Genomic DNA, 10,939 nt, shown 5'->3' with positions numbered 1-10,939 from the left:
CGGAATTCAATCACGCGACCTGTCAGTATTTCGCGACTCAAGGATACCAAGATTGTTTTCAAAGTAACGCGTTGCAACGAAGTTATTATTTTTATTTTTTTGCGTGCATTGAAGTCAGTAGATAAAAGCGCCCACTGCAAAATGGCGACGGCGTCAACGTGCATACCGCAGTGCGCATGAAGTGTCGATGGGCAGGAGGTCTCGTAGACCTCGCACATTTCAAGTGGGTGCGACCCGTAGACGTCCGCCCACACTCGAAACGGCGATCGTATCCGGGCGGCGAAATCGAAGCACGCTTTTCACCGCGGCACGTGCACACGCACGCGTTCGTGTCACTATCGGCAAGATTGAGAAACGACCTCGTCAATACTGAGCGCGTCACTTTCCCCTACTCACCCTGACTGCTTTACCATGCAGGTAGACACAAACTAATCAAAGCATAAAAAGAATATCAACGAGCACCGAGTAGGTTGAACTGCGTAAACTCGGGTGGCCCGATTCAAACAAGGCACGGCTCTGATGCGGTGCCCGGAACTGTGCTTTCGTGGGCTGAACCGGCTCGGCAATGGTGCACGCGGGTCTCGAGAGGGCTGGGCACATATTTGCGCAAAGGCGTACGTAGCTCACTACTTTGAGCGGTCACAGCTTCCGATGTCCAGCTAGGACGCACAACTTGCCGAAGTGAGCCAGCCTTGCCTAGAACGAGGGCGTAAACTACTTGACTGTACTGTTGACACGTGAAGATGCGCCACGGGGGATTTCTGAACTCATGTGACGGTGTCGTTTCATAGATGGCTTAGTTTCTGGAGTAGGCTGCCCTGTCCTCGGCCATTTCGTAATGTTGACCTGGAATCATTCACCTTGGCCCAGCAGCTTACATACTTAGTGGTCTAACCACGCAAGCTTCACTTCGTTTGCTACTTACCACTTTCTAGAGATCAAGCAGCAGGCTGACGTCAAAGCTTGCAGACAGTGGTTACAGTTTACGGTACTTCAACAGGTCTTTACATAATTATTAACAGGCTTGGGAGAATCCTTTAAAAGTTGCTGCATCAGAGAACCGTTTCAATTATTATCCATGCTGAGGTTTGTTGAATATTGTCCGGCTACAAATTTCTCTGTTTATATTTTCTATTTTGTGGTTTTTATAGCAAGACAGTGTTCATTAGCGGATGTTGAAAGAGTTCGGCAGCTTACGAGTCATAAGTTCAGTGCATTTTTTTGATAAAACCTTCTTGTAGTGGTGGGCGTTGCCATAGTGACCAAATGACTAATATGTTAGTAACACCAACTGTAGTGTTCCGGCAAGATAAATTTCTTATTCAAGCGTCAACACCTGTAAAAACGACTGCAAGCGTACAATGAGCGTGGCGCAGAGCCATGCCAACTTTGCAACATGTCATGTGAACGAAACCCCCGTAAGAGCGTCAAAACCTTAAAATATAAATCATGACTTTCATGACATACATATCGTGATAGCCATGTTATGACTAGTCAATTATGCTCGCCATAAAGTCATGTTAAGCCATACCAAATTTGGTATTTACACCATTAACGAAATGGCCAGAAGAGCTAAAAGTCGTTGGCGGACGGACGGACGGACGGATGGAAAGACGGATTAATTAATTGATTGATTGATTGATTGATTGATACGCTCAAAGTCACCGAAACTTGCTAAGAAATGCTTCGCGTTTAAAAGCAGTGAGCACGTTTCACCACTTTATTGCTTTATATTATATTACCGATTTCGACACCAGGTATGGCGTGAGCACACCTATGAGCTTTTGTTTTTGCCGAGTCGTGCAGGGCACTCTATGGTTCCATACTAAACATATTAGTTAGATGCCAAAACTTGACCATGTTTCTCGGTGATTAGCAATCCCGTGCTAAGCTTTCACTGAAAAACTAAACAAACCATGCTTGAGGACTCAAACGAGCCCAAGGACGAATGACACGGGAGCTAACTGGTACACACGACCAAATTGGTCCAGTAGTTGCGTATACCACTTCTTTTATCTGTTACCCGTCTTCTAGCTTGTTCAAATCCTCACCAATTCACTTCAACTGATCTCTTTTCACTATAATTCTGAGACAAACCAGTCCAACACGGGAAGTTGTCTTTGTATTAAATATTACTGTCTCGACAATCTTCGTGAATACCATCCACAGGCATCAATGCGCAAGCGTGTTCACAGGAAAGCTGTTAGGAATGAAACATTTCTTGACCGGTTTGCAGACAGCATGAATTACCAATACATTTCTCAGTGCCTGCAGGGCTCCTGTTGAATAGTTCCTGGTGTTCTCTAATCCGATATATAATGATAGACACGTGTTTAACTGAAAGTAAGGCCCAAGTCAAGCAATCAGAGTAGTTAAAACGCATCAGTAGTAAGGTCGTGTTTTTGTATTATAATGATGTGCCAGTACTTTTTTTTCAAGCAGCAGAAAGCTTGGTCGAGTCAGTTTCCTCCTATCTCCGAGTTCTTATACACTACGTCTTTTTTTTTCATTTTGTCCTTCTCCAATATTTTAACATGTGGAGCAACATACTCAGCGAATTATTCGCAACCTGCTGTTAATTTTTTCCAACTGGTTTTTGGAATTATATTCTTTTTCTTATTTGTCTAATGTAAGTGTACTGAAAACAAACTACATGACTGGTACTTTTTGTTTTCTAGAGCACAGCTGGTTATGCTCGAGTTTAGTCCTGTGGTGTTAGCAAAATCGCGTCGAGTGATTACGCCACCCCGTGAAATCAAGCAAGCGTTAGAGGAAGTAAAGAAGAAGAAGAGGAAATGAAAAGTAAAAAGGAGAAGGAAAAGGAATAAAACATGATAACATTTCTTGGCCAGGCGGGATTGGAGCCCGCTACTCTCGCTCCGCAGCTGTGTGCGACAACCACTTAGCTATCTTGTCTTGCTAGTAGAAATATCGTTCATAACAACAGCAGGATTGCGTTGCTGCGGGGTGAGAGAACATAAAGATAGTTGAGAGAAAAAAGCAGAAAGATCTAGGAGGAAAAAATTCAAGTTTTCTTGCCGAGGTTGAATTTGGACCCTGGTATATGCATGGTTCGAATACGACCATCGTAACCAATCGGCTATGCAGGCGGGCTAGCGGAGCAAGCGCTTATGGGAACCATAACATTGCGTTGCTTGAGGCTTGAGAACGAAAACAAAAATTGGCAGATTTCACGTACAGTGGGAATCAACTAAATGCGACGCACGAATAAGGAAAGTTCCTAATCCACATTAAAATCAGCTCAACGTTGCGAAACGTTCAGGCATAGTACACAAGTAAAAATGTTATGCGCACACACGTATATAGAAAAGATGCAAGTAAGTTGCTCATTATAGTGTAACAACAGCCCCACTAACATTTGCAATACTAGCACCAGACGTGATAGACACGTAAATTACGCCATACTTGAGTTCCATGTCACGATTATAATGTTTGCATCTGGCATTCGCATTCGTCGTTTATTCACGTCAGGTAATGCCAAATTTGATATATGTGAAGCCAGCGAAACGGCCGCTAGCGCATCATGAGCGTGACATATATTATCATGATTATCATGCTTGGACATGTCCCTTACGTTCATCAATCATTCACGTCAAATAACACCGAATTTGGTATATCTGAAGCTAGTGAAACAGCCGCGAGCACGTCATCAGCGTGGTATGTAGTCATGTTCTTACATGCCACGCGTGTCATCATTATCATGTTTGCACCATTCATACACCTTCGTCATTCATTCGTGTCACATGACAGCAAATTTGGTATATGTGAAGCTGAGGAAACGACCATGAATGCACCATGAGCGTGGCATGTAGTCATGTTATTACAAGATATGCATGTCATAATTTTCACGTTAGGGCCTATCACTTATGTTCGCCGTGCAGTCATGTCATACCATACCAGTTTTTCAATATGTCATGTGCACGAAACCACCGCAAGAGCAGCAAAACCATGGCACGTAAATCATGACACTCATGACATATATGTCATAATTTTCATGTTATGACTAGTCACTTATGCTCTTCATACAGTCATGTCAAGCCATACCAATTTTGGTAAAGAGAGAGAGAGAGTGAGAAAGTGAGAGAGATAAAGATGCAAGGAAAGGCAGGGAGGTTAACCAGACGCACATCCGGCTTGCTACCCTGCACTGGGGAAGGGATCAAGGGGAGAAAAGAGCTTGCAGAGAGATAAGAAAGTACACACAATCACGAGCACACTCGGGGGAGCACACGCAGTCTACACCCGGTCACTCAGGTTCGTTGACTTTAACTAAAGTAGGAGTGCTTTAGTCGCTTTTTGCGCAACTGAGGCAGATGCCCAAGGTCCTAGAATCTTCTGCACACAAAATAGTCTGGAGTCAAGTTTATTCAAAACCATCCCGAGCTGGAATCACTGTGTGTCGTAGCAAGCGCAGCTGCACAGGACGTGTTCAATGGTCTCTTTAGCTCCGCAGTAGTCGCATGTAGAGGTGTCTGCCATACCAAGGCGAAAGGAGTACACCTTTGTGAACGCAACACCCAACCAAAGGCGGCATAACAGTGTCACATCACAGCGGGGAAGTTGTGATGGTAGCTGTATCTTGAGCGAAGGATCCAGTTCATATAATTGACACCTTTGGAAGCTGGTAGATGGCCAGAATGTGCGTGTAAGATCTCGAGCCAGCAGGTAATGTTGCCTTGCTGCATCATTCCTTGGTTTATGAATCGGGACCACACGGGATCCTTCATGGGCTGAGCGGGCTGCATCATCGGCTAATTGATTTCCGGTAATACCGATATGTCCAGGCAGCCATTGATATATATTATCATGCCCTCGTGCTAGAGCTTCATGATGGCAATGTCCTATTTCATGTACCAATTGTTCATGATTCCTCCTACGCATGGCAGACTGCAAACTCTGAAGCACTGCCTTCGAATCATAGAGTATGACCCCTTTTCCTGGAAGCTCTTGAACAAGATATTGTAAAGCAGCCCTTACAGCAGCAAGCTCTGATGCCGTAAATGTAGTCATATGAGACAACTTAAATTTGATTGTCATTGCTGCAGCCGGAATTACAGCGGCACCTGATGAGCTGCTGGGCGAGACGGACCCATCAGTGTATATCTGCGTTCGGTCCAAGTACAACTCATGTAATAATAGCACTGTTGCTTGCTTCAATGCTACTCTGGAGTGATTGCTTTTCTTTTTGATACCGGGAATTTCTAGACGTACTTGCGGCTGGTCGAGGCACCACAAAGGACATGCCATTCTCGTAGCTGGCGTATATCCTGATGAAATGCTGTTTAGGTGCTTGGCTATGACGTCTGAAAACGTAGCACGTGGTCTTCCGGAGGGTAGAAGGGCTAAGTGGTGGTCGGGGACACGGCTAGCTTGTCGAATGTGCGCTCTGAGGCAATCTACAACTCTATATATCCTGACCGGATGGTCTTTTGCAAGCACGATTGTGGCATAAGTAGAAGTGCATCAAGGCAGTCCTAGGCAGATGCGCAGCGCCTGACTCTGCAAACTCTCCAATGAATGAGTATTGGATTTGCAAGTGTTAGTCAGTACCAGCAAGCTGTAGCGCAATATACCTAGAAATAGGGGCCTGTACAGCTGTAGCATGGAAGCCACAGAAGTTCCCCATGCTTTCCCACACATGAATTTCATTATATGCACAATAGATAGCAGTCTTTTCTTCAAGTACGCACAATGCGGGCTCCACGAAAGACTTTTGTCGATTATTGTGCCCGGGAAACGATGCGTCCGTGCATATTTGACACTCTGCCCATTGATGTAAGCAGGGTATGGCGTAATTGGTTTGCGTGTAAATGCCATCAACGCGCACTTCACAGTTGATATACTTAGGCCTTGTTTCTGAAGGTTGGCTGTTGTGAGGGTTGCTGCCCGCTGTATTCGTGCACGCACCTGAGGGCGAGTAACTACAGCACTCCAGAGGCAAATATCATTGGTGTATATGGATAGGCACACCGACCTTGGCAGAACCTTCACCAGACCAATGAGGGCAACATTGAACAATGTGGGACTTAAAACACCTCCCTGAGGTTCTCCGCAGTAGGTGTAATTTTCAGCAGTTTTTACCCTCATCTGTTTGCACAAGGAAACCCCTGCCAGTTATATAATCTTTTATCCATTGAAACATTCGCCCACCAATGCCCATTGCTGCGAAAGAAGTGAGGATGGCATCGTGAGCTACATTATCATATGCACCCTTCACGTCAAGAAAGAGTGCCACTGATATACGCTTGTGACTTTTTTCTTGCTGAACAATGTCGATAAGTCAAGGACACAGTCGATGGAGGAGTGGCCCCGACGAAAACCTGCCATGCAGGAAGGGTATTTGGTGTATCGTTCCAAGTACCACTCCAGACGAAATAGTACCATTCTTTCCATCACTTTTCCGAGGAAGCTTGCGAGGGCAATAGGGCGATACGCTGTCAAGTCCAATGGTGATTTTCCCGATTTCAGAAGTGGTATTAATCGACTTATTTTTCATTCTCGGGGAACACTGCCGCTGAGCCAGGAGTTGTTGAAGCATGTTAAAAGTTCTCTTTGGGCTTTTTGTCGAAGGTGTCCCAATGCAGTATAAGTAATACCATCAGCACCTGGCGATGACGTGCGCTTATGAGTGACTAACGCACCTTCCAGTTCTTCCATGGTGAATGGAATGTCCATTTCTGGTAATCGCGTCTCAGGAACAATCACGGCGTCGACGATCTCATTCATAATATACCCGGCAACTCTCGTGCAAAATTCTTCAGCCACCTCGAGTTCTGTTTTTCCATGATGGAGTGCCAAAGCTTTAAAAGGGAGCCGTTGTTGCGGAGAGGAGCGAAGACAACGAACTGTTCTCCAGATATATGACAGCGGTTTATGAGGGTCTAGAGATTCGCAAAATGCTTTCCAGCGTTCACTCTCTAGCTTGTAAACGCGTCGTTGAATCTTTTTCTGGAGCCGTCTTGCTTCCCTCAGGTCGTAAATTGATCTTGTGCGTCTGTATCGTCGTTCAGCACGCCTTCGTATAGCTCGTAATCTTTCCAGTTCGATGTCGAACTGTGTTATTTTAGACGAAAATGGTAATTTACATTTGGACACTTGCATAGCTTCCGCGATGGTATTTTCAAGGCTGCAGGCAAGGCCTTCTTGGCAAGCGTCCTCAACACGTGATGTAAACATCGACCAGTCAGTACCAATTACAACACCGGAAGAGAAATTTTTTGATACCATCGATCTTCACGTAGGTGGGTATGTGATCACTCCAATGAGTCTCAATATCGCAATACCATTTAACTTTGTGAGCGAAGCACCGTGACACCAATGTCAGGTCAAGGCAACTACCATACGTGAAACTTCGCAGATATGTTGGGGTACCATCATTTATGATAAAAAAGTCGTAGTCTGAAGTGAATGTAGCAATGTTCCGGCCCCTGGCATTCATCCTAGTGCTCCCCCAAAGCATGTTATGGGCGTTGAAGTCACCGGTGATGATCTGAGGCCCATCGGTCCTCGTTAGCTTGTCTTTTAATCTGTCGCAGTCAACTCGCGATGACGGAGATATATATCCACCAATAAGCGTGGACGAAACTGCATTCTTTTTTACACGAAGACACACGTACTGATTGTCATCATTTGAACTTATTGGTTGCGAAAGATAAGTCAAGTCCGTGCGGATGTAAACAATTACTTTGCTTCCACTGAAAAATCGACGCACGATTAACTTCAGTGCGGAAGATGAGATTTTGCTGAGCCATTGTATTTATACGACGTTAGCAAAAACTGGACTCAGTGCATCCAGTATTTGCAGTGCACTCTTAGCAGACGGAGATTGTATGCTGCTCAGAAGCGTGCGAATTGTGGCAATTAATGATTGCACGATTGCAGTCACTTGCGTGTCTTGGTTGGAAAGATCTCGAACCGGGATCGCGGGCTGGCTGTCATGAAACTCCTTCGGTTCGCTTGATGCTGCTTCCCTTTGAAGTGCAGGCCACTCTGTCGCAGTTAGAGAATGCTCACTGGCTTTTTCCTTTACAGCCTTTACCACAGCATGTGGTCTGGGAGGGAAAGGAGGTGGTAATGATGAGGGATCTGGCAAATGCATCGAGGAGGTAGCGGGCATCCTTGAAGACCGACGTCGACCTGAGCGACGCCTTCTGACTTTATCTGCGGCTTCTCGATGAGATGAGTGTTCGCGCACCATCTCCTTCAATATGGCAATTTCCTTCTGAATCCGCGGGCAGTGCTTCGATGTGGCTGTTGATCGGTTTTCGCTGCTCCCTTGGAGGGGATGGATGTAGACCACCCCGGGCGCCTGCCGGCACCAGTGGCGTCAACGGCGGCCGCCTGCAGGAAGCGGATTGGACAAGCGAGGGACAGCGACAGTGAAGATACTCATGCTTAGTATCTCAGCAGTGATGACTTTTTTTGATGACGGTTTCCAACCTGTGCTGAGCCGCAAAGCGAAGTGGAGGAACATGAGGACATCCTCATCCTCAACTATTCAAACTGTAAGTGAAGCGCCAAAATCGAACACTTAAACGATCCTGCTTCTGCCTACACTTCCTACCGTCAGCGTGAAACGCCTTAACAGACAGTCTGTGTCGAGGTCTCTGGAAATGCTCGTGCCAAAGGAGATCACGGACATAAGAGTGAACGCCAGAAAGAATATACTGGCTGTGAACGTTTTGCACGCAAGTGCGTTGGGCGTTCTGCGCAGTGTAACTGACTTGGACGGCAACCAGGTGCGCTCTCATGTTCCCTTGGGATGTGATGTAGTAACCGGCGTGATCTACGACATAGATGTGGCTATTTCCAATAATGACTTACAATTTCTTGTCAAGTCCACAACTGATACTCCAATTGTTGATGTCACCCGGCTAGGCAAGTCTCGCTGTGTGAATATTGCGTTTAGGAGCACATCACTCCCCTCTCATGTGAAAGTGGGGTACTTCAGGGATGCTGTGCGGCCTTTCATTCCAAAGCCTCTCCAGTGCCGTAAATGCATGAAACTTGAACAAGTGAGCAGCGTCTACGAGAATTTGGTGTTATGTCACCGCTGCGCCGAGCCCCATGCAGCGGATAAGTTGGTATAGATACCATTATCGAAATGGCCAATAGGACTAAGTTGTAGGCGACTATATGAACAGATATACACATGTGGTCAAAGTCACTGAAGTTCGCTAAGAAATGCTTCGCATTTAAGAGGCATGGAGAGAAACGAAGAAAGATGAAAAGAAAGAGAAACAGAGTGAGAAAGAAATAGAGAAATACAGAAAGAAGCAGAAAGAGCGCAAGAGATAAATACAGAGCGACAGCGGCAAAGAGAGCCTCAAATTGGTTTTTCTTGACTCCACTTAGCTTTTCCAAACATCACAGTACCACTGAGCTCATATTAATATGTCAAAGTTTAACTGGCTATCTCGAGCGTAAGCTTGGCTTTTATGCTAAGGAAGGCCAACCAGTTCTTTTGTTTTTTAAGGGTTGGCCCTACTACAGTGAAGCTACACAATTTTCCTAACTGTTTTTACTCGTGCTAATGAATCTCTGACCAGCTTTTGTAGAGGTCATAGGAGTTATCTAACTAGTATAGGAAAATGTTTCCCTTTCTAAAGAAAAACAGCTTTAATTTATCAACAACTTGGTTACATTTAGCGTGCTCAAAATGAACAAAAACACAAATTTTGCATTTGTTTCAATATTTAGCGACCACGTTTCCTCTAGGGCAAGAGTTTTTCCCACATTTCATTTTTGAGCCTCAATAAAGGAGAACGCTTGAAAATTTCTTAATCCCACTAAAATTGACACGTGAAGCCTTTATTGTCAAAAATTATTTGTTTCAGCACGCCTGACCAGGTGTCTTTTTTCTCTTTCGAAACGAGACCAGCAAAGCTTGCGTCTTCCCTCAAGATCTGAAACTTGCTTGGTAGATTGCCTTCACTGCAGAACAACATGAACTGCAGTGAAGGCAGAGTGCGGAGAAGCTGAGCACTGAAATTGAAAAGCGTCATTTATTTATTAGTAACTAACAATAAACCATAGAACGGTAAAAGCTCTTTTTCACATTGATTTTGAAAATAGAATGCATAAACTGATATGCCAGAAGCCAATTAATGTGCTAGCGGTGGGAGGGAAACCAGAGGAGTCTAGTTTCCCTTCAGATAAAGATTCGCAGCCCTAAACGAGGTAAACGACGTTAGCGTGGACACAATAAAAGGTAATCTTACTAGTTTCATCAAAGAGTGTGCAATGAAACTCGGATGTACAGCCACTAGACTGGACACAGGCAAACTATCTCATGATATGAAAAATCTCATTGACAGACGACAAACAATGAAAGCCTTAAATGCAACTGACATAATTGAGATAGTGAAACATTCGAAGTCAACCAATAGGCGTAAAGTAGCCGACATCAGAAGTTATAACAAAAATAAAATTGAGCAGGCTGTAAAAAAGTGGCAGAGGCAAACTTGTGCATAGGTGAAAATGAAATGTATGCATTAAAAGGCAAAGAAGGCAATGTCATTACCTATAGGGACAGGATAGTTGAGGTGGCAGAGAAGTTCTACTGAGAGCTGCCCGGAAGCCGAAAAAAGCAGGTTGATATTGTCATGGGGTCGTGACGTGGCCGAAGACAAGAGACTTCGTGTTATGATTTAACTGTTTATTTGGGCCAACCTGTGCCCGGTAAACGGAACGTCCAATTACAGCAGCAGTCTCGCACAGATAGCAGTCTCGGACTGATAGCGGCGAACGGAGCGTCGGCCTTCGATAAACAACTGACAAGCGGTAAAGCGTGTCGGCATTTTATACTCTTGCCGTCGAATGTTCTAGCGTTATCGCTGGCGGTGGCGTAGGTTCCTGAACAATCTGTACCTTTCGCACAGTGGGCGTGATCTTATCGAAATGATCTACTACAGTCTGG

Source organism: Rhipicephalus microplus, chromosome 1 (assembly GCF_043290135.1).
Source record: "Rhipicephalus microplus isolate Deutch F79 chromosome 1, USDA_Rmic, whole genome shotgun sequence".
Lineage (NCBI taxonomy): Eukaryota > Metazoa > Arthropoda > Arachnida > Ixodida > Ixodidae > Rhipicephalus > Rhipicephalus microplus.
The sequence above is the reverse complement of the archived record's forward strand: the minus strand, read 5'-3'. Positions refer to the sequence as shown.